The following is an 18,690-nucleotide window of genomic DNA, read 5'->3' as shown; positions in this document are numbered from 1 at the left end:
ATTGCGGTTTTGGGCTTCGTATCATCTTGTTCCGTCATCATGTCCTCCAAGTGGAGGACATGTCGCAGTGTGAGGAGGGAGTACGACAAGGCGCTGATAGAATGAGCTATCAGTCTTACCAGGCAGGCGGTTGAGAGCGCACTGAGGCAGCTGACGCACACCAGCACTATCCGCTTCCTGTATAATACAGGCTAGGGAATTATAGAAACACAGAGCAGAAATCAACTCTTGTGCCTCTCTCATGCACTCACAAGGCGGAACCTGCTTCGAACACTGAGGACCGAGCTAAGCAACACCATGCGTGACGATAAATCATGGTCTCCTATTGCAATAATGATTAAGGCACGCATGCAACTTAAACCATTGTCACGCAAGATGAATTCACAACACCATCGAAGTGAACCCAAGGCACGTGCTGATTATTATGTACAGTACTAGCGCTAAATTCATGCAGACGTTTAGTTGGTGCTGCAGTAGGCCTAGTTGAAGGAATGGCCACAGCTACTGCTGTGATGGAGAACGGGCTCATTAACATCTTCATGTAGATTAAAACGGCTTACCCCGAAATGGCTGGGAGTGTCACGCTATCCCTAGCAGTGGCACATGCAGTTGCATATTTAACGATTACAGAAATGGTGCACCGATTTCCAAAGCACCTATCAATACTTCCGTCAAGGCGTAGCACCAAACACTTTATCGCACATTTCGGGAAACATTCCTTTTTCTCCCAATCTGGTGGCTAGGCATGACTACGCCCAAGAATAAGCATGTTATTATGTATGTCGGAGGTATTTTCATCTGATCCCTGAAAAATTATTTCCCTAAACCCATGGAAAAAAAAGAAAATGGAATTCGCACCTGTCATCACATTGCACCCCATCACAGGAATGGGATCAGATTGGCTTGGCGCTCAATACTCCCTTACGCTTAATCAGAGCTCGGTCTAGCACCAGCTCCAGACAAAAACATTTATAATCTCCTGTCTGGCACATCTGTTTTACTCTGCTCTCTCTCAACCAGAGTGCACCATGTACCTGTGGTTCACCCCTGGTGGATCTTTTTCACTGTTTGTGAATTGCACACAAAGCCCTTACTGGTAGATCCTATTCCCAATTCTTCACTATTCTCACGGTAGGCCACTCTTTGGGCAGCTTACATCACGACATGTGCGTGTCATGATGTCAGTGCCGTCTTTTTCAGAGTCAGCGCCATCTTTTCTTTCTCTTTTGCTCCTTCCCTGTCCTGTGTTTCTGGTGTTGCGCTGCAAACAAGTGAAGATGTTAAAGAACACCAGATGTTCAAAATTTGCTTCTCATTAATATATCGTGGTTTTGGGAATTAAAACCCCAGATATATTGAAAGAAGATACATGAAAAGGGAAGGATGATATTGGAAACTGGCAAAAAAGGGATGACAGACTTCTTAAGCTATGCTGCCATTGAGATTTTCAGCTGTTCACGCAATTCTCACACGTGGCTTTGATGCAGCTATGCACATATCACACAAGCATGCTGACTGTACAGTTAGTACAACTGCAACCTTCTTGTACCCAGCCTTCATGTACCCTCTATGACATTTCAGAACATCTGAGTCAGTGTTAGCATCAAGTTATGTTCTTCATGCTGGGGAACCAGTGTGATGAGTTACCATTTCTACAGAATGAAGCCCTGTCTACCTGGAACATGCTGCAAGATATATAACTAAACGGCCCTTTTCAGGGCCAGTCAATCTCTGTCCGGCTTGGATGCACCAACTGATTCCCTTTATCATCAACCCTCAATAAAACTAGCAATTGTTTGTACATGTGCAAGCAGTGTCATTCAATATCTTAGGAAATGCTTGTGAAGCAATTTCAAGGAGAATCGTTTTTCTGATCTCATAGTGAGGCATTAGGAACACCTTAGTCACACCAAATGCCATTATTCAATGAGAGGAACAAGAGAAATATTTCACTGGGAACTATGAAGTAAACAAAAAAACAAATGTTTTCAGATACTGCGAGATCATTTCATAAAAAAGCTCAGAAGTTGCTATGTGTGGCCACATTTAATCTGTGCAAGCATCGTGTGGTTACAAAATTCTGTACCAAACATAGGTTCAGCTTTCTGGAATAGACCGCGCTGCACAAGCTAGCTCAGTGCATGCACTTCTGTACCCTGCAGAGAATATTTTTACCACCAGTATGTTGTAACGTGAAGTGAAATGGTGATTGCATACTAGGGCGCGTCCTGCAGGACCCCAATAAAGTTGTTTCACTTGATCGGTTGGTGTGCTGTAAGCAGAACATTTCCAAGAAAAATCGTATAGTTTGGAGGAGGACTTAAGCAAGGAAAGGTGTAGATAAAACACTGAATTCACTGGCATTATCCTCACCAAGTATAACATTGTTTTTCTGGTGAAGCTTTGTGTCTGAACAGCGAGCAGGATAAGCTGGTAAAAACATGCAAAATGGGAAGTCTAGCACAGCAATCTGCGCAGTACTGCTCATTTCATGGAGCATTAATTTCACAGGCTTTGCTCATTGTTAGCGTTAAGCCTATATTATGTCCACTGCAGGGTGGAAGCCGAATCAATGTTCTCTGTCCTGTATGAGCCAATTTCATATTATGGCTGATAATTTCTCGATCTCATTGGAACTAATCACCTGCCACCCTCTGCTACATTTCATGTGTCCTAATATAAATTAATTGACATTACTGACCTGTCATCCATCTTTTTTTCTCATTCCCAACTAATGCATTCATTTTTGATAAACTCTGCTTTCTTCCCATGTCTTAATATTATGCTAGCCTTTTTTCATTTTTCTGAAACATTATCTTTGCTCAGAAGCTAGAAGTTATCAGAAAGAACATAACGACATTCTACCTCCTGAGCATATGGCATCATCAATACAAAAATGTAATAAAAGTGAGAAAACATCCTATCTATATAAGAGGCCCTAAAATACTGCAGGAGGCAACAAATAAACTGGTATTTGTATAAAGGCAGTGACAAAAACTTTGACTACTGTCACTTATTCTGATTCTTGGGACATCTTTTTTAGTACATCATTACACATAACTACACATTTGCACAATTTACACAGAGGAATTGCCACCACGTGCATTGAGGCCACCGTTCAGAAGTCATGTGAGCACAAGGATGAGGTAATCCTTAAAAACCAGATTAAAAGACTAAAGGATGCTGGATATCCCAACAGCACCATCACACCCGTGTGCTAAACGCTCCTGCAGAAAGTCAAGTTAAACAAAACAGGACCAAAATAAAAACAGAATGACCAAAGATCTTTGCATGCTATACCGTACGTACATAAGGTGTTTCACAATATAAAGAAAATAGCGAGCCGATATAATTTTATCTTGTTATTTGCCATCCCTTGCAAGTTTTCAAAAGTGTGTTTACTAAAAAGCAACAGGAATAGCCATTATTTCACCATTCCTCACGAAGATAGGTATACTGAATGCCAATATAATGTTGTGTATGAGATACTATTGACACGTGGAAACGTAAACATAAGACAAACTGGGCAATGCCCCAATGTTTGAGCAAGACAGCATGCTTAAAATGTTAAGAATGGCCATGGTAGTCGCATGGCCATACACTGTAAAGAATGTAAGTGCAGTTCTATGTTTCATAAAACACTGTTTTTGAAAAAAGCAAGAACAAGAAATGAAAGAGAGACTGTGAAAGCGTTTTCTTGTCAGGAAGGCCATGGATCAGTGCATCAGTATACCTTCACTCATCCTTTCGGAGAGAGAGTATTCTTTTCTCAGTTAAGATTATATTATCATGGTCTCACATGTGTCGTTGTGCATGAGCACTGTTCTTGTACTCTGTAAAAAAGTGGGCGTAGTACCTTCAATAAAATTTAGTTGGCAGTCAGCGCTCTTTCCTGTCCTTTTTGTCTCTTCCTGAACTTCTCTCACTGTTACTAGAACACAACCACGATGAACCAACTTGCCCAGATTAAGCTATTGTTGACGAAAAGTCAGAGCATGAAAATACTTCAGGGGCTCAGAACCTCCTCACTACCCGTCTAGTTACGGCCCTGGTCTATGTGTTCCGAGAGTGAAGCACTAGTGAAGCTATCTAACTACCTAACGGTGAGGAAGGTTTGTGTATACTCGAACTTGTTTCATGACATGGTGAGAGGTGGCAGGTTGTTGAAATAATATGCTGTGTGGGAGGTCAAGATTTTGATTGAGAACGCTGAGTATGAGCCAGTGACATTAGGCGTTCAAGACTTTTTGCGATATTCACTCTAGCATAGGACCTTGGTTGGTGGTTGACGTGTGCATTTGATCACATTGTAGTCTTCCATCATAATTTTTTTGCCACTTGCCGTCGATGCTCTTGAGTTGTACCAAAGTAATTAAGCATCCAGGTACAAGTATCTTCTGCCAGTGTTTCAATGAAGAGCTGAATATGAGTAATAGCTTCCATCGATACTTCTGGCATTGGTGTATGTAGATTTCTTTTGAAGTTCTCTTGTAAAAAAGGCATTAGAGGTATGTTTTTGTGACTTTTTAGTGTTGGCCAGAACTGCTGGTGTGTCCGAACGGCTCTTCGAATGGTTGTGGTGTTGTCTTGTTCAGGGCCACAGAGCTTTCAGTCTTTTTTTATATTTGCCTTCACAGGAATGCTCTTTGCATGCTTCTTCAGTACTTTATATTATTCCTAAAGCATTGACTTCCAGATTTTGATTGTAGTGCTTTAATCTAGTGTTCAACTTCACGCTAGCTTCATTTGCACGCAAAGCAAGAACTCAGGAGTACGGTAACTTTTGCTATGGGTTTTCCCTTCTTCAGTCTACTGTATTTTTGCCTGTGTTGTCTAAGCGCTGACAGCCTCGTGCGACAGCTTTTTTTTTGTGCAATTATTGTGTGCCAATGACTTATTTGCCTCCTCAGCTAAAGACTTTTTGTATTATAAGAGAAAGCTCTGTCTGTATTGCTTTTGTCATTTGCTGATGGTGTATCTTCAGTATCTTTTCTCAGTGTACACTATACTTGAATGGAAGAGCAGCATGACTACCTTCAGCTGTTAGCAGGCTTTTAGCTGCTGTAATACTGGTTGATGCTCCTTTCTCGGGCGTTCTATTTTGGATGGTTGGCATGTCATTGCTTCTTTTAAACTTTAAAACTGCAGGTGCACCTTTTTCTGGTTACACCTGGTATATTTTTCCAGTGGTTATATATATATATATATATATATATATATATATATATATATATATATATATGTAATATATATTGCTAACTTGAGAAACAAGGCCTCTTTACGTTAGGTGCACATCAGGTGGGAAGAGTACTTCTATTACTTGCCAAGATTGTGGCCCCTTATGGTGGGAATCATAATGCACTGTTGATGTGTCAAATTCACATAGCATAATTCCAAGGCACTCGATCAATATCCAAGGAAGAAAATTATGTTCTTTTGCATGAGTTTCAGCAACTCATAGTAATTTGTATGTAAATGAATACTTCATCATTCTTGGCTGTCATGTTTTATGGAAGCACATGTGCTTCGTTAATAACAAAAAAACACGCACGCTCACGCCACTGCAGTGGCGTGAGCGTGCGTGGTTTTTTTTTTTTTTGTTATTAACGATTTGCCCTATGCATTCACGTTTGTTCTTTTTTTGTGTGTCGTACTTCTCGTATCGCGCAGCCTACCGTTTTGGGACACGTAAAAAAAGTACATAAAAAAGATGCGTTCCACGCCGAAATTCGCGTTCGCAACGAGCTGGGCACCGACATGGTGCCCTACGACGCCCACACACTCCGCAACACCTTACCAACCGTTCGCTGCGATGTTGTTGGGAATTCGTGTGGTCGTTGCATGAATATAGCGCGTGCGTGCATGCGCACGCGCGTCTGTGTGTTAGATCACGGCAATTGCATATGTTGTATGATTCAGTCACCATAACGCAACTGACGACCCCCGCTCTTCCCACACGTCAAGCAGCAGCAAGTGCCGTTAACCGTACTGTGCTGTGAACGCAAAACAGATTCGAATAGGTCGCGTAGATAGCTAGCCCGACACATGATACGATAAGATTTGCGTCAGATATTCGACGTCTACATGCACGCGTAAGACAGCGGTATCCGCAGCAGCTTCGTCATACGTACGGATAGCACCGCATCGGACGTCACGTCTGACAGAGAAACTTGATCGATAATTTTTTCTCACTTAAAAAGTCTACCTTGCACAACTTCAACCAACGATTATGCATTTCAACGAGCTGTGCATGGTTTAATGATTGATTGATTGATATGTGGGGTTTAACGTCCCAAAACCACCATATGATTATGAGAGACGCCGTAGTGGAGGGCCCCGGAAATTTCGACCACCTGGGGTTCTTTAACGTGCACCCAAATCTGAGCACACGGGCCTACAACATTACCGCCTCCATCGGAAATGCAGCCGCCGCAGCCGGGATTTGAACCCGTGACCTGCGGGTCAGCAGCCGAGTACCTTAGCCACTAGACCGCCGCGGCGGAGCATGGTTTAATGACGAAAAGATAGTTCTAATATTGTGCCCCGCACATATATTACTCTCTCTCTAACTTGAAAAATCGGCGCGTGAATTGGGGCCAGAACAGCGCCAAAAAGCAGCACACGCAGAAATTGGCTCATATTTTAATATTATGACATCGTAATGTTGACTTTTCAGCTGACGCCGGCAATAACGTTCAAACGGCGGGCCAATAATGCCGGTCTTATTGGATGGCTCCGCCCATATTGGCTGCTACTTGTACAACCTGGCCCGATGTGTCCTTTCTAATAGGCCGGTACAGCCTATATGGGCGGAAAGTTCTGAAAGCTGGCCCAATATAACCAATCTAATAGACTGGCACAGCCATCATTGGCGGAATGTTGTTAATGCTGGTCCAACATAGCCGTTCTATTCGGCTGGCAGAACCAATATTGGGGGTACGTTGTCAACGCTGGTCCAACGTCGCCGTTCTATTTGGCTGGCATAGCCAATCTTGGCGGTACGTTGTGAAAACTGGGCCGTTCATGGGCCAGGCAATGCCGATCTATCCCCAATATTGGGCCAACCTTCTGTGCTGCCTGGGGACGAGTGAGGGAAAGCGTTCGTCAGTACGTCCGTGCTACCGTCCGTCCGTTTGATCTTGCTTCCGTCCATCCGTGCGACTGTCCGTCCGGTCATCCATCCGTCCATGGGTCCGTTCGTGCGTCCATCCGTCCATCCGTTCATCCGTGCATCGTCCGTGTGGCCTCACGTGTGTTCATCTAGTGAACACTCCAAGTACCGCAATCTGGCATCTTTTCAACCTATATTATCCATGTACAAGTACTGCCATCCAGCGAACATTCCAAGGACTAAACTAGAAGTGGCTCCCTACTACTACTACTACTACCACCACTACTGCTACTACTACTACTGCTAAATACAATGCAGATGCACCACCCATAGCTTAGGGAGCTTCGCCCCTAAAATGAAGCACCACCCAGAGTACTAAAGCTTGCCGCATGCTCCGACGCTTTGGTCACATGTTAAACCGACACGGTGGGCTTCACTTGGCTTCACTTGTGAGAATTATTTCGACCACCTTTCTTTTTGCTATCACCACGATCGCCCCTTTCGTCATTCCACGTTTGTGGAGCTGAAACACCCTTTTGTTCGCATTGTGGTGTGTTTCCTCCTTAACTTGTACAGTCGGTTACAACCATGGAAGAAGGAAAGCTAAGAAGAGGTGCGGTGCAGAGTGAAAAATGCAGCGGAAGTCGCGTGTTTTTCTAGGTGGCTGTGGGAATCCGTGATCACGTCGGCGTCTCGTGTCGTCTGCATCACCATTCGTATGACCGCGTTGTTGATAGCCGGCTAGAGTTCTGAATGTGCATTCTTACGCAACTGTTGCTCTTGAAAGATGATGCAATGTGTTAGAAGCCTACAGTGAGCGTTGGTATTGACAGTTGCGGGTTTAATTTTGATCACTTGAGGTCGAAAGCGATCAATTTCGAAGCTTGCAACCACCGGGCCATTCCGATAAGATAAGAGTATGCGTTAGTGAAGGCCACTCCAAGCCACAGGCGGCATAGAAGAGTTTCCCTCAGCTCGAGATGGTCCTGAGGGAATACGAAGCTAGAGATCAGGATCCAGGTTATGCAGATGCGCACTTGTGAATTCTGTCGAGTTCCACGGTACCAGTGTGAGATCACGTGCAAGCGAACGAAGTCCTGTAGCTGCATCAGTTCTTGAGAACGGGATGGCTGTGTATTGAGTACCATCGTGGGCAGATCTAGCGGTCTCATCTGCGCGGTCATTGCCCTATATACTGCAATGACCTGGTACCCGCTGATGAACTAAGCTGTGTTGTTTCTAGTTTGCTTGGTGACGAAGAAGCCTTATTTCAGCTACTAGCTGTTCATTAGGTTCATGGCGAAAAGGTGACATGAGACATTTAAAAGCTGCCTTCGAGGCTAAGAAGTTATACCAAATTTCCGAAGGTTCTTTAGCTATAAACTTCAGTGCTGCACGTATGGTGGCGAGTTCTTCAGCTCTCGATAACTTCAAATGCGATGTCATGAAATTATTTGTAATGTGCCTCACGGGAAGAACCACTGCCCTGCTGAGCTTACTGAAGACACAGGGCCATCTGTGTAAATGTGAAGGCATCCGTAGTGAAAGTTTCAGAAAGTTTGATTGAGCCATTGTTGCAAAAATATGATTCATATGTTTTGGAATTCATGACATCGCGCGTGACGAGTTCGGCATGAAATTAAAGAAAAAATGTAGCATAGGCCTTGATTTTCTCCACTAACAATCAACTTATAATACTGAAACCTATGGCATTACACTTATCATCGTGTGGTTTGAAGTCTATACTGAATCTTTGTTTCTCTTTAGTGTCTCTTCGAAGCCGACCTTACACGGGAGGAGTATCGTTCACAGCCAAGCCAAAAAGGATGGGGGGGGGGGGGGGGGAGAAAAGATGGGGAAACATGGCATAGCCCTGTATTGTATAGCACATCAAGCAGTTGGGAAACGGAAGTGCGCATAATGAGTAATGTCAGGGCAAGGAAACAGCGGGATGAGATGTAAAAGCATATATGCCAGATAACGTAGAGTGCAGGGGTCTGAAAATTCAGTTGTACAACTTTCTTCAAATTTGTCGCTGGGGAAAAAAAACGCCACGCCTGTGCGGAAGGTGGCAGCACGGACACATTGAAAGTTGGAAGAGCGGTCTTTCAGAGCATTTTGTAAACGCTCATTGAGTAACTGCTACAAGCACACTTTCTTGGTACCCACTACGGCATTAATATTAATTTTTGCGTAGTATAGCCGGCATTCGCTATTCCTTCCTTCGTCATTCTTCTGAGAAGCGTGGTATCCGCTAAACACTTGCAAGTAACTTCGTGCCAATTTTACACGCTGTAGCTTACGACAATGAGGAATTATGCCTGAAGTGAGTATGCATTTTATTTAAAGTTGATTGGACCAAGTGACTGCTCTTAAGGGTGCGATGAACAGGCGCTCATGTACCCTGACGATGCTCTCTTACATCGCCTTTCTTTTTTCTTTTAAACCTCGCACCTATTCTCCCAGTGCTGGCTAGCAAACCGGACACGTTTCTGCTTGACCCCCCTGCATTTCCCTCTTTCACAATTCCTCCTGCTCCCAAGATTTCATAATTATCACTTAGGGGCGCAGCCCGTTAGAGTTTATGCATATAGTTTGTTCCCTCGTAGTAGTAGTATGTTGTAGCAGTAGCCACTTCTAGTTAGATTTAAGAATCGCTCATGGCGTTAATTGTATACGTCTGTGAAAAGCTGTATCACTAGATAGCGTTAGTGATTTTTGTATAATGAGAAGTTCCGAGCATATCCAATGAGTGAATATTGATCGGAGTGCGACGAAGCATCCATCCATCCGTGCGTCTGATGCGTGCTCTAGTGTGATAGGATCAAACAAACATACAGATGGATGAACAAATGGATGGGCGCTTTGTCCCGTTCTTATCATTTTCACTCCATGCATGGATATGCTGTGATTTTTTTTAGGGACTGCAGTGCGCAGGCATGCTTGTATTGAAAAGTTGGAAGCAGTCGCATTTAAACACTGTTACACACACAAGAATTCTTGTGGCGTGACAGTGCTCCAACATATATCGTTGTCCCCGGCGCGGTGAACTAGTGGCTGAGGTACTCGGCTGCTGACCCGCAGGTTGTGAGATCGAATCCCGGCTGCGTTGGCTGCTTTTTCGATGGAGGCGGAAATGCTGTAGGCCCGTGTGGTTCATACTTAAGTGCACGTTGAAAGAACCCCAGGTGGTGGAAATTTCCGGAGGCCTCCACTACGGCGTCTCCCATAATCATATGGTGATTTTGAGACGTTGAACCCCACATGTCAATCAAGACATCTTGTTGCAGAGGTTAACTGCGGATTACCTAATTACACAAGCAGGACAGTCAGCATTGGCGCAAAGCTCCTCCCCAATGCGTCACATTGCATGCGTCGTTTAATCTGGGAGCGGTCTAAGGAACACGCAAAACTGATAACTTCTGGCAATAGCAAGCGATTGCTGTTCGTCACTTTGAGGAGTACACAGCTCTGATCCTCACCACACTGCATGCGCAATCGTGAAAACCACGAATAAACTTTGCGTCCATTGATTGTTCCTGCGGTCGCAACTACATTTTGGTGAACCCGCTTCTTGCTTGATGAGCATGATCCTAACCATTCGAGCGATCGCATTGAAGGCATTCTCTTAGCCTTCAAGCTGTTTGTTAAAAGGATGATGTTGAACCTTGTTTAAACTTTGAATTAACTTTTTATGATCTAGGCTATGAGCGAAGCTTTTTAGATAATTCTTAGCACTTGGCAGTATAACCAGATCGATCGTGGACGTTTTTCATAATCACTTGAACTGAGTGTGTCCTGCCATCACTGGCATCATGACCGTTACCACCTGCCATGCTGAGCATAGAGAGACGAACGTTTGACTCCATTTCCAAGGGGCGGCTTTCAGCTCCCCCATAGTAGTGTACCGAGTACTCTAAATCGTTAAACACTTCTTTTAAACAGTTTCCCTATTGGTGGTGACTCAGGTGTTCCTTGTCTATTCCTCTTAAGGACGGCTGTCAGTTCTCCCATAGTAGAGTACCACGTACTCTAAATCTTTAGCAACTTTTTTTAAAACGCACAGTTTCTGAATTGGCATCTTTTCTGATTCAGAGACGGCGTTATGCTCTCCCATTTAGTAGAGTACCAATTGCTCAAAGTCGTTCCCGACTTTTACAGCGAAAGCTGTTATGAGATCACAACTCGGATCACGCGCAGTTGTCCACCGCCGCTGCCGCCTGTGTCCGTAACCATATCGATCGCGCGAAATCAGAAAAAAAAATGCCAGCATATCCACGGAGGGAATGATGGAGAGTGGGGCGAAGCATCCGTCCGTCCATTCGTTCTTGCTTCCATCCGTCCATGGGTCCGTCTGTGTGACCGTCCGTGCGTCCATCCGCCCGTCCGTGCTTGCCTCTGTTTGTGCGTCCGCACGTCCATCAGTGCGTCCATCCCTGCGTTCGTCCATGCATCCGCGCCTGCGTCCGTTCATGCGTCCATCCATACATCTGTCTGTTTGTCCGTTCGTCCATCCATTCAGCACTCCTAAGTACCACCATCTCGCATCTTTTCATCATATATTCTCCATATAGAAGCACCGCCATCCAGCGGACATTTCAAGGACTAAACGGGAGGTGGCACATGCACACTTTCTTACGGCTTGCGCTTCGTGTCTACTTCCCAACTTTAACCACCTCGAGTTCATGGTATAAACTAGTTCACTGTATTCATGGCACTGCGGCCCAACGCTCGCTAAACCTTTTTAAAACCTAGGAGGTTACGCCGAGCCAGTATAACGTATCAACCCTTTCTTGTCTTCTGTGCATTGCTGAACAATAAAAAATTCGCAGCGTGCGCGTTAACTAAAAGCCGAATTCTCCTGTCTCTCATTCCCCCATAGCAGCCATTGTCATGTACATTGAGCACTATTTTTTATTGTTCAACAACGCACAGAAGAAATCTCTCACAGGCACCACCTTAGAGGTCAAAATGTAAGACTGGTTACACACTACGACTAATACTACTACTACGAGGGATGAACGGGTGCCGCTATACGGAGCTTCGGCGTTCCAGTCTTCAACGCGGTCAGCGTTCCGGCGGCGTTGCTGCCGGGTGTCCACTCCCGACTTTGCCAGCCACTTTTTTTAGGCCTGATCCCATCGTCGTCGGCCCCTGCCGGGACCAGCGAGGATGGCGTCAAGGCCTGCGGCGCTCCCGCTCAAGGAGCACTGCTTCAACTTCACCGTCCCGGAGGGGACGGCGTCCGTCGAGGAGATCATCGATGGCCTCGAAGACGTCATAGGGAGTGAAGGGGTGCTGTTCTGCAACACCTCGGAGCTTCGAAATTCCTAGTTGCGGCTCGGTCGGCTGCACAAGCAACCAAGTTGATGGTAAACCAAGGATTCAAGTTACAAGGTCACAAGGCACAAGTTGAAGCAGTCGGGGCGCCAAGCGTACAAGTCAGTGTGTTCCGCCTCCCGCCGTGCGTGTCAGATGACGCTGTTATTTCAGCTCTTCAGTCTTTCGGAAAAGTGAAGGGTATCACATTTGTTACCTTGCAAAGGCATCAATCAACGTACACTGGTACCCGCATCGTCAGAATAGAGATGGCTAAGCCCGCCCCTAACTTCCTATCAATTCAAGGTCATCGCGTGATGCTCGATTATCGTGGTATGCGTATAGTATGCGCACGCTGCAGCAGAGAACGTCATGTTGCGGCTACTTGCACAACACCTTTCTGTCAACGATGTGACACCTTCGGACATACATCTGAGGATTGTGTGTCCAACTTTAAGCGCTGTAATGAGGACCACGCGACGAAAGATTGCTTCCGTCCCAAGTCATACGCAGACGCAGCGCAGAGCCCCTCACATTCACTGAAAGAATTTCCAGAACTTGGAGAGAGTGCTTCGAAGAGAACAAACCAAATTGGAACCTCCAGGCGCATGGAGGTTTCGCAACGCAAAACCAAGCCATGGCCACAGAAGATTCCAGATTTTTGGAATGAAGACAATGCAACCGACACAGAATTTTATGACGCCAAGACAGAAGACGCCAGTGGCGTTGATGCCGCGTCGCCATGCACAACAAGTGACAACAACGTTTCTGCGTTGACTGAGGACACCGCAGCGTTGTCATCTTCCACAACGTCGTCAGAGGAGCCCAGCAACGCTGTGGAGACGCCGAGTGCGTCTGCTACGTCTTCATCAGAGAAACTCAAGGTCACAGAAAACGAACAATCCTCGAACGCATCACCACTGTAGGAAGCGTCCCAAGCATCTAGGAGCACTGGTCAACCGGGAAAATCGCTCCGACCTTCCAAGGCAACAAGTGCAAGTGACGAGCTTCATGAACGGCCACCTGGGGGCCTGGAAGGTAGCGTGAAGACGACGCCCACGAAAGAAGTAAAGACCACGTCTTCAAGGAAACCTAACACGCCTCGCACACACGCTTTACAGGCCCAAGAAGAAGCGTCCGGCAAGACATCCAGACATCGTAGGAGCCGGTCACCATCACGAAAATTAGGGAGTGACAGATTTTCGCAAGCCTCACGATCGGTATCTTTGTCTCCTGAAAATACGTGTTCTCCCGACAAGTTGTCTAGAGCCACAAATTCTCAGCGTCGCACAAAGCCTGGTAGTTCAAGCGGTGGAAGTGATGTCACCACCTCCGGAATATTCAAAAAGCCCCGAGTGGATTCGCCAAACCGAGATCCATCACCTGATGTGGGTGAGGACTCAATGTTTTTTCTTTAATTTGTGCTGGCCACATCCATTTTTTCCGCTTCCTGTTGTCTGTGCCGTGGCAATGCTTGCTTCCCAGCCGTACAACCACTATGCATTTGTTGTCTCTTATGCATGCAAACTGTTTAGTATTCGATATGTTACTGTCATTCACGATGGAACTTTCATGTGCCAATTTGTGAGTTATATGCTGTGGTGGCTATGCCCTGTTATAGTAATTGCATCATGTGAGTTACGTTGCATGCTGCGTGTACTATTTCTGTTATTATTGGTGTTGCTTACTGGGTCCGTTCTATCTGTGCGCCTGAGTAAATCTCAGCGCCAGTCCTTCGAGTATCATCACGTAGACTTCATCCACTGCCGCTTGCACAGGAGAGGCCGTGCCGCCCCCTTACGCATCACTGTAAAAAAAGGGGGAAAAACGATTGTTTTGCTTCCCCCTAAATTTATTTTAAATGGATAGGCTATCTTTCATGACTTTCAATATTCGTGGTTTCAAAGATCTTGTAAAATAACAGGAGATAATGAACCTTGTGCGGTAGCTCGGGGTCGACGTGTTTTTTCTGCAAGAGACCCAACTTTCGAACGCGGCACGGCATCATGACCTTCCGTACTAGATTTTCGGTTGAAGCCTTCTTCTCCTTAACGCAGAAGCAGTCGCGTGGCACCGGTGTCGTGTTTCTCAATCCAAGGTTCAGGTGGGGTGTGCATTGCCTCTTCGATGCAGAAGGCCGTGTTATTGCGGTGGACATGTGGATAAACGACCAGAAAATCCGATTCACCAACTTTTACGCGCCCGTGGATAGGTCTCTCACCAATGACTTTTTTAGAGGTGCCTTGTCATTCCAGCTAAATTCAGCACCGTGCGTGTTGTTAGGTGATTTCAACTGTGTTTTTGATTCAATTCGGGATATCCGAGGCCCTAGTCAAGGACAAAGCACATACCAATAAAAAAAGTTGCAGAAAATATGTAGAGAGTTGAAGCTAGTCGATGCATGGGCAACGTTTCACGGGAACACCATTGGAGCCACGCGCGTTCAGGGTACGTCTCAGAGCCGGATTGACAGAGTCTATATCCCTAACGAGCTCGTTGCAAGTTTGGAGACATGCGATGTCATTTCTTCAGCGCCTGGGCAACGCAAGCTCAGCGACCACATGCCAGTGCTGTTCACCTTGAGTGCCCAGCTGGGAATGCATTGCTCCAAGTTGTGGCGAATGGATTCATCAATTTTAAATGATGAAGTTTCGGTATCTGAAATGCGGTGAATATCTATGCGTCTTTGGAAGACACGCCGCAAATTACACCGACAGCATGGGATCTCTTGAAGGCCTGATGGCGTGTGATTGCGCAGGAGGCCGGGAAAATGCGCCATATACGTCTAACATCACAAATAAATGAAACATTGAGGCGTATTCAAATCGTTGAGCGCGCAGGTAATCTGACCGGCGCAATTCAAGAGTACATTGGGGCCAAAAAGGCTAAATACGACATCTTGTTGAGGGCAAGGTCCGGGGCTTTTAAACGCGCAAAGGAACTGCACCCGCCTACAGATGAACTAGGTAACTTGGCATACGCACAGCGAGTAGGGGTAAGAAAACACCAGCCCAGTATTATCGGTGCAGCACGAACAGAGTGTGGGAGCATCGTCACAGATATCAAATCAATCGAGGAGGTCTTTAGGGCGCATTTTGAAAGGCTCTGCTCTGCAGATCATCGCTCCAAAGACAGCAACCAGCATCAAAGAATCGCAGACTTTTGTGAAGGCTTGCCCACGCTGTGTCCTGAGGCGTCTCATATTGTCACGTGTTTGTCAAAAAGAAAGACAATGACAGTAGTGCATGTGCCATGAAGTACAATGAAATGGATAAAAAAGAAGAACTCTCTTGCGCGTTCTATTAAAAGAACCTACCTGCTTCTGGTGTCTCAGTTTCTGCCGCAAGACCTCTGTTTCGACGTCGTGACAATATGCTCTGCACTGAGGCGACGAAAGATGAAGTTTGGCAAGCCTTGAGGAAAATGAACACTACCACGGATCCAAGTCGAGACGGAATACTGACGGGGTTTCATATAACGTTCTTCAACGTCCTAGGCGACGCACTACTGACATGGTTAACGGATTCATTGTTGATGGGCAAAAGCCGAGGTCTTTCAGTGAGGGCCATGTAGTCTTGCTGCCAAAGTATGGCATGGATCCTGACGATCCACGGTCATGGAGGCTGATTACCCACCTTAACACGGACTACAAACTTGTAGCTACGATCCTTGGCTTGAGGCTAAAACCTTTTCTGCCCGATATAGTGTCACCCACGCAAACGTCTGCAGTGCCAGGTAAGTCAATTTTTCAAACACTTACTCTGATAAAAGATTTCTTCTACTATGCCAACGCCAAAAACGTTACCGGTGCTTTCGTGTCATTGGATCAAGCTATGTTATTTTTTGTCATTCTTTTCAGAAGCGTGGTATTCGCTGAACATTTGCAAGGAATTTTGTGCCAATTGTTCATGCAGTGGCTGATGACGATTAGGAATTGGGGCTGAAGTGGATATGCTCCACTGTTAATATATGGGAACAAGAACAAGCTTTTTAGGGGCGAAACAGGGAAGTTTATTGCAAACTGGTAACAACATTTCAGCCTACTACCCAAAAGTTTATTATTAGTGCCCTAGTGGGTATCAAACAAGTGTGCTTGCAGTAGTTACTCAATGAGTGTTTTGAAAAGGCTCTGAAGGGCCGCTCTTCTAGCTTTCGCTGTGACTGCACTGCGTCTTTCGCGAAGGCCTGACGTATTTTTTGTTTTGTCACACGATGTCGCGCTTTGGCGTCGGCGGTGTCCACACCCTCATTGCGCCTGCTCGCGTCTCGTGCCGGCCCAGGAAGACACCTCACCTCGCAAATCCGACGCGAACAATGTCTGCTCGTAAAGAAACGACTGTCCGCCACTACACCACCGTTCGCTGGCCACCCCGTATATGCAGGCACTGTATCGCGCGTTAGGAATTCAGTCAAGCGCGTCTTTACTTGGCTTTCGCTTGACGTTGAAAGCAAGGCTCCTTCTTTATTCAATAAGTAAAAATAATAAAGACGAAATAACAATATAGCATTCCCAAACCATGCCCAATTACGCAACATTCACGCGATACCCCCTCCCCCACACTCGGCGACGCATTTACTTGGGTTCCTCCCGTGGGAAGATTACGTACCTCTATGTATGCATGAATGTAGTAACCCTCTCACAGCATATTCACGGAGCGAATGATCATGTGTAGGGCAAAAATTCGCAGGGTTTCATTGGCAAACCGTTAATCATCCACTGCCAAGTCCGTCCGTCGTCTATCGGTCTGCCTGTTTGACGCACGGACGAACAGATGGACGCATGGACGCACAGACGGACGGATGGAAGCAAGAACGAACAAATGGACGGAAGCGCGGACGGACTGATGGTCGCTTCGCCCCACTCATCATCATTTAGTCCGTGGATATGCTTTGATTTTTTTTTCATTTTGCCGGTATTCCCAACCCCCTTTCGCGATGGGGGTCCGTCTGCCACAATCGATGGTTACGGCGTAATTTTTGTCGACGCTCGCGCATGCGCAATGGGTGCCAGCGAAAGGGATGCGAGCTGCGTGAGCTGATTTCGGACGAGCCGCGTGGCACCACCGCCGCCATCTGATAGGCGAGCTGGAAAAGCGAAAACGCTGCTCTGATTATGAGAAAACGTACTGCTATACTCGCTTTTATAACACCTGTGTGCCATTCGCAGCCTCAATACAGCTCATATTTTGAATCTGCAATACACTTGCAAGTTTGCACTTCGTGTTTAATCCACAGAATGCACGAGAGCAACGGCGCGAATCGGCAAGATAATTGCCTTGACAGGCGGCTTCCTTCTGCAGATGCGGTACGTTCAAGGTTCGGAACATAATGTAAGTAACAGTTAATTGTTATTCAGTTTGTCTTGCTATTTAGCCAGATGAAGCGCCTCTGAATCATCCTTTACCATGTGCGTTACAATACGTGTGCACGAGTATCGTTCGCAGGAGTGCAGGTCGGCCGACTTCAACCATATTGAAAAAAAAAACTTGGCCAAAGATGAGGTTACCGCACGCAAAACGTAAACAGGAAGCGAAAACTCAAACAATAAATCACCTGACTGTGTCAGGCACGTCTAATTCTTGACTCGTCAAGCTCCGGTGAAAACAGTGGGCCACGTTACTGCTTTCAGATCGGCTCACCGCCACCTCACCGCAGCCGTGGACGCTGCCATTCGCGTCTAGAAATTCTATTCTAGAAATTCTAGAAAGTCACGCAACAGCATAGTGCTGAAGAAAAACTCCCAAGACTTTCCCCGAGAGTGAACATCATTAAGTGCGAATGCACGGGGTGATGCTATGTATGAGGGGGAGTAACGTTTAAATCCGTTGGCATTCGCCAGTGAGTTAACGAAAACTCCCCCGTGTGATCACATTGCGATTCCCAAGAACCATTAGACCCTCTAGGGAAATCTTGGTGAGATTACGCGTATGTGTGAGGGTAAATTCGTAATGATGTTTATGTCCGCGGCCCGCTTCGCCCGCTCGCGCTCGGCATCACGGGCCCTTCGCCGCGCCGCCTTGTCTTCAACCGGCGCGACATCTTCAACGACGCGTGCAATGCTCGCATTCGATTGCGTTCTACTCGTTGTTGGAGGTATCGCAGTCGAGGTTGTTGCCTGCGATGGATCCACGCCTATGACGACTTGCCGATCTCGAGCAAGTCATGGCTGCGCGGGCGCGGAGCGTAAGGCGGAGCGCGCGCAATCACGTGGTGTGTGACGTCGCTGCGCCATTGCTACAGACGCTTCTCTCCGCTGCTCG

This window comes from Rhipicephalus microplus, unplaced genomic scaffold (assembly GCF_043290135.1).
Source record: "Rhipicephalus microplus isolate Deutch F79 unplaced genomic scaffold, USDA_Rmic scaffold_43, whole genome shotgun sequence".
Lineage (NCBI taxonomy): Eukaryota > Metazoa > Arthropoda > Arachnida > Ixodida > Ixodidae > Rhipicephalus > Rhipicephalus microplus.
This window is presented reverse-complemented; position numbering follows the sequence as displayed.